The sequence below is a fragment of the Cervus canadensis genome, chromosome 17 (genome assembly GCF_019320065.1).
Source record: "Cervus canadensis isolate Bull #8, Minnesota chromosome 17, ASM1932006v1, whole genome shotgun sequence".
Lineage (NCBI taxonomy): Eukaryota > Metazoa > Chordata > Mammalia > Artiodactyla > Cervidae > Cervus > Cervus canadensis.
The window spans coordinates 35,683,010-35,689,009 of record NC_057402.1 but is presented as its reverse complement, the minus strand read 5'-3'; positions in this window follow the sequence as shown (position 1 = coordinate 35,689,009).

Genomic DNA, 6,000 nt, shown 5'->3' with positions numbered 1-6,000 from the left:
CTCCTCCTGCCCCCAATCCCTCCCAGCATCAGGGTCTTTTCCAGTGAGTCAACTCTTCGCATGAGGTGGCCAAAGTATTGGAGTTTCAGCTTCAGCATCAGTCCTTCCAATGAACACCCAGGACTGATCTCCTTTAGGATGGACTGGTTGGATCTCCTTGCAGTCGAAGGGACTCTCAAGAGTCTTCTCCACACCACAGTTCAAAAGCATCAATTCTTCGGCACTCAGCTTTATAGTCCAACTCTCACATCCATACATGACCACTGGAAAAACCATAGCCTTGACTAGACGGACCTTTTTTGGCAAAGTAATGTCTCTGCTTTTTAATATGCTATCTAGGTTGGTCATAACTTTCCTTCCAAGGAGTAAGCATCTTTTAATTTCATGGCTGCAATCAACATCTGCAGTGATTTTGGAGCCCAGAAAAATAAAGTCTGACACTGTTTCCACTGTTTCTCCATCTATTTCCTATGAAGTGATGGGGCCAGATGCCATGATCTTAGTTTTCTGAATGTTAAGCTTTAAGCCAACTTTGTTACTCTCCTTTTCACTTTCATGCAAGAGGCTTTTTAGTTCCTCTTCACTTTCCTGCCTTGGGTGGTGTTCATCTGCATATCTGAGGTTATTTTATATTTTCCCTCTCTTCCCAATCTTGATTTCAGCTTGTGCTCTTCAGCCCAGCATTTCAGGATGTACTCTACATATAGTTAGAATAAGCAGGGTGACAATATACAGCCTTGATATACTCCTTTTCCTATTTGGAACCAGTCTGTTGTTCATGTCCAGTTCTAACTGTTGCTTCCTGACCTGCATACAGGTTTCTCAAGAGGCAGGTCAGGTGGTCTGGTATTCCCATCTCTTTCAGAATTTTCCACAGTTTATTGTGATCCACACAGTCTAAGGCTTTGGCATATTCAATAAAGCAGAAATAGATGCTTTTCTGGAACTCTCCTGCTTCTTTGATGATCCAGCAGATATTGGCAACCTGATCTCTTTTTCCTCTGCCTTTTCTAAAACCAGCTTGAACATCTGGAAGTTCACGGTGCACGTATGCTAAAGCCTGGCTTGGAGAATTTTGAGGCATTATACTTTACTACTGTGAGTGATTGCAATTGTGGCGGTAGTTTGAAACATCCTTTGTCACTGCCCTTTCTTTGGGGATTGGGAATGAAAACTGACCTTTTCCAGTCCTGTGGCCACTGCTGAGTTTTCCAAATTTGCTGGCATACTGAGTGCAGCACTTTCACAGCATCATCTTTCAGGATTTGAAATAGCTCAACTGGAATTCCATCACCTCCACTAGCTTCGTTAGTAGCGATGCTTCCTAAGGCCCACTTGACTTCACATTCCAGGATGTCTGGCTCTAGATGAGTGATCACACCATTGTGATTATCTGGGTAGTGAAGATCTTTTTTGTACAGTTCTGTGTATTCTTGCCACCTCTTTTTAATATCTCCTGCTTCTGTTAGGTTCATACCATTTCTGTCCTTTATCGAACCCATCTTTGCATGAAATGTTCCCTTGATATCTCTAATTTTCTTGAAGAGATCTCTAGTCTTTCCCATTCTGTTGTTTTCCTCTATTTCTTTGCACTGATCGCCGAGGAAGGCTTTCTTATCTCTCCCTGCTATTCTTTGGAACTCTGCATTCAAATGGGAATATCTTTCCTTTTCTCCTTTGCTTTTTGCTTTGAGTCTCTGTTACAGGCAGGCAAATGTAACTTTCAACTGATTCAAAGGTGTTACCCTGAAAAAGAGTGTGGTCAGGTAAACTTGAGAAATACCATGCTAAACAGAGACTTACTTGTATAACTTCCCAGAGTCTTTAAATCCTGCCCCGTTGCTTCCCAAGCTTGCTTTTCATGGATCTCTTTTCCTGGTGCTACACTGTGTGTGTGGGTGCTGGGAGACCCTTCTTGATATCTGACAGGGACTGGAAAATGCCTCATCCAGTGCTCTCACTGTTAAAACAAATGAAGCCACTGGCCCCTTCTGACCCTTTCTTGAGCTTCAGCGAGCATTCCGATTTTGGCTTCTCAGTGTTTAAGGCAGGTAGGGCCAAGTGTGTGTGCGTGCTCAGTCTTTTCCTACTCTTTGCGACCCTATGGACTGTAGCCCGCCAATCTCCTCTGTCCATGGGGTTATCGCCGCAAGAATACTGGAGTGGGTTGCCATTTCCTTCTCCAGGGGATCTTCCCGACCCAGAGATTGAACCCGTGTCTCCAGCAGCTCCTGCATTGGCAGGCAGATTCTTTACCACTAGCGCCACCTAGGAAGCCCATAGGGCCATGCAGGGAAGGACTAATTTGGGGACAAAGCTATCTGAGCCGTCTGGAGCAAGAAAGTCTCCTTGCAGTAGCCGGAGCCTTCAGGGACTGGGGCTTGCCTCACAGGTGAGGGGGCCGTTACAGAGAGAAGAGGACCCTGGGCATCCTTTACATCTTACATAGGGCATGGGCAGTCTGTCCCTCTTCCCACCCCAAGAGGGACACCCAAAGAGGGACATAGAGGGCATGGAGCATGGGAGGGACTCATCCTGGCCGCAGAAACAGCGACTGATGCCCTCTGCCCAACCTACCGCCAGCCCTTCAGTTTTCCAGAAAGCTCTGGCTGATCATGTACTTTGCTGCCGTAGCTGCGTCTCACTCCTCTGTGGGGGTCCCACAGCAGGCTGCAAGATCTTGACATGCCCTTTCATTGCCATTTTAAGAGACTCTTAACACAGTAACAGTAATAGAGGCACCCACTGCCTGGCTTGGTAACTCCGCGCTCCTTGTTGGAGAACTGTTTACTGCTTTGCAAAGGGTGAGGTCTCCCACTACTTTTTAAATAAGTGTCCTCCTTGGAGAGCACGGCCACAACTGGGGCAGTTCATCAGCAGCCTGCGCCAAGGAGAGAGAGGCATGGAGCCCCAGTGTGGCAGCCCAGGTGAAGGCAAGTGGTTGTGTGTGTGTGTAGGGGGGTGTGTGTGGGGGGGATGCAGCCAGAATCCCAGGCCAAGGATGCCTAAGGACTCGTGGTCCCCCTCCCTCTGTTCCTCTGTGGCCATGTCCAGCACATTCCCCAGACCTCAGTCTCTCTGTCTGTGCAATGGGGGCAAGAGATCAGGCCTCTGAGAACTTGTCCAGGGCCAGATTTCTGAAGTTCTGCCTTTTAAAGGAGATTGCAGGGAATTGAGGGCAGAAGAGAGAGACAACTAGTTCCTTCTCTTGCTAGCAAACTCCTAAAGATCAGGAACCATGCCTGTTTCCTCTCTTTAGCTCAGAACCTGATTCTGGCATGGTGAGGTAGAAGAACCCATCCTAGCTAGAGGCGTGGACAGTTCTAGGGGAGGGTGGAGTGGATGGGAAGGGAGTGGCGTGTGGAAAAAAACTGGAAGCCCGGGGCTCCTTCTGAAGAAAATCCAATATCAAAACTTTAACAAGAGCCCCATAAACCAAGAAACAATTCTTGGACTCAGGAGGTGAAGGATCATTTAAATGGCAAATTCCCCTGTGCCTGCAAAGGCCTTGTTTATAGAATAAAGAGCTGAGAGTGCAGGTGGTCCCACACAGAAAACTGGAAGCTTTTCTGTTTCAACTCCCCAAAGATTCATCTGCAATGCAGATGAAGCATCTTAGAAACAAGGATGAAAACAGGGTTTGATTTTCACAAAGGCCAATTCAGAGGCACACTTCCTGTCCAGCCCAGCACACCAGCATCTGTGGGTGAGATAACCATCCCCTGCTGGCTAGGAGCCTGCCCAGGTCCTGCCAAGGTCAGGTGGGTCTACAGCCATGCCTACATGTAAACTTACACACACATACACTCTCTCATCTACTCGGGATCTACAGCAGACTCATTTTGGATTTGGTCTTTATGTGAGGTCTATCCTCTGCCCAGATCTGGATCTAGAAAATTCATTTACTCTGCAGTTATTGAGTAAGGAGTAAGAGCCAGGAGTTGGGAATACCATGATGAATAAGATGCAGCTCCTCAAACTCACAGGTAAGGCAGAGAGACAAAGAGACCAACACTTTAGAGAACAGAGCACCACGGGAGCATAGTAGATGGGCATCTAGTACAAGCTTGGGAGGTCAGGGAGCACTTCGAGAAAGAGGTGACATCTTTAAGCAGCACTAACCAATGATAGCCACTGGCCACGTGTGGCCTGTGTATTTCATTAACTTAAGGTTCATGCATGTGAGCACAGTCATGTCTGACTCTTCACAACCTCATGGATTATAGCCCGCTAGGCTCCTCTGTCCATGGAATTTTCCAGGTAAGAATACTGGAGTGGGTTGTCATTTCCTACTCCAGGGGATCTTCCTAACCTGGGGACCAAAACTGGGTCTCTTTCATCTTCTGCATTAGCAAGTGGATTTTTTTTATCACTGTACCAGCTGGGAAGCCCTAACTAAAGGTAAATACAATTTAAAAAATGTTTTCTCCTTAGCACTGGCCACGTTCAACTGGCTACTATATTGGACAGTGCAGAGACAGGATATTTTCATCCTCATGGAAAGTTCTATTGGACAGCACTGTGAGGATAAACAGATCTTCCCCAGGTTAGGGCCATGGAGAGATATTTCAGCTCCAGGGAGCAGCTTTGTAAAGGCCAGGAAGCATAATGCAGTGGGTCTAAGGGACTGGCACCCCAAGCACAGCTGTGAGGAGGAGGGCGGGTGGTGATGGCTGAAACTAGAGAGGAGGGAAAAATTCTAACAGCTGCTGAAGCCTGCATGTGTTGGCAAGGACCTGGGATTTGGTCCTGAACGTTTGGGAAGCCTTGGAAGAGTTTTCAGTGGGGTGTAGCAAGATCAGTTTTTCATGTTGGAAGAGCTTGCTTGGGGAGTGTAATGGAGGGGAGCAAACTTGGAGGCCAGAAACACTCAGGGAGGAAGCAGGTACCAGCATTCAGGTGAAAGTCCTGTGGAGAGAGTCGCTGGCCTGGGAGTTAAGCTGAGAGGACCTGGAGTTGGATTGGCTGAGGGTCCCAGGGAGAGGGGTTTCTGGCTTGAGGGACAGGTATCTGGGCTGCCCTTTGTGGGGGAGGAGGGAATCTGGGGGAGACCAGCTTGGGCTGTATTGAGTGTAAGGGAAAGTCAAGACCCTGTAATTGGTAGGTAGGTGAGGGTGCCTGGTCCTCAGGGGGAGAGCTGGAGCTGGAAATAAAGGGAGTGGTCGTCAGCAAAAAGACATGAATGCAGGTCCTGTTGGGGAGCTGAGGTCCCAGGAGCATCCTCAGAAGACGATGTTGGCGAGTTTGTGGCCAAGAGAAGAGAAGGAGCCGGAGAACCAGGGAAGAGCAAGGGAGACCAGATGCCCCTTTGGAGGAACCGTGTATCTGTGGCTCCATCCTCAGGATGTGGGAGCTGTAGCTGCCAGTCTAGGTGGGGTTTCTGGAGAAGACAAATCAGTAGCTGGACATTGAGAAGACCAGGCTCAGAGAGGAAGGGAACTCATGACAGCAATGACAGAGAGGCGATGGGGCAGCTTGTATTTTCTGAAGATGGCCACACAATCTCCCCCACCCCACAGGCTCTTCTGCAGTGTGACCTGGCCACCTGTTCCTGGGGTCAGGGGTCTGTGTCCCTCCTCTTAAACCTAGGCAGGCTGGTGACGGCTCTGACCAATAGAATACAGCAGAAGTGGCACTCTGGGACTTCTGAGGGTGAATTAAGATGCAATACAGCTGCCACTGTGTTTGCTGGGACATTCACTCTTGGAGCTCCAAGCTATCATGTCAGAAGTCTTATTGGGACTGAGGCCACCGTGCTATGAAGATGCCCAGGCCATGCGAATAGGCCCCATGTGGATGGATCCCCTGTGGGTGTTGCAGTCAATAGCCTCAGCCTAGCTCCCAGCCCAGTCAGTATCGATTGTCAGACATGTGAGATGCGGAGCCTCTGGATGATTCCAGACCCCAGACGTTGTCATCCCCAGCCACTGAGGCCCCAGACTACCCAGACCAGATACAAGCTGTCCCTTCCCTACCCGATCTGAATGCCTGACCTACAGA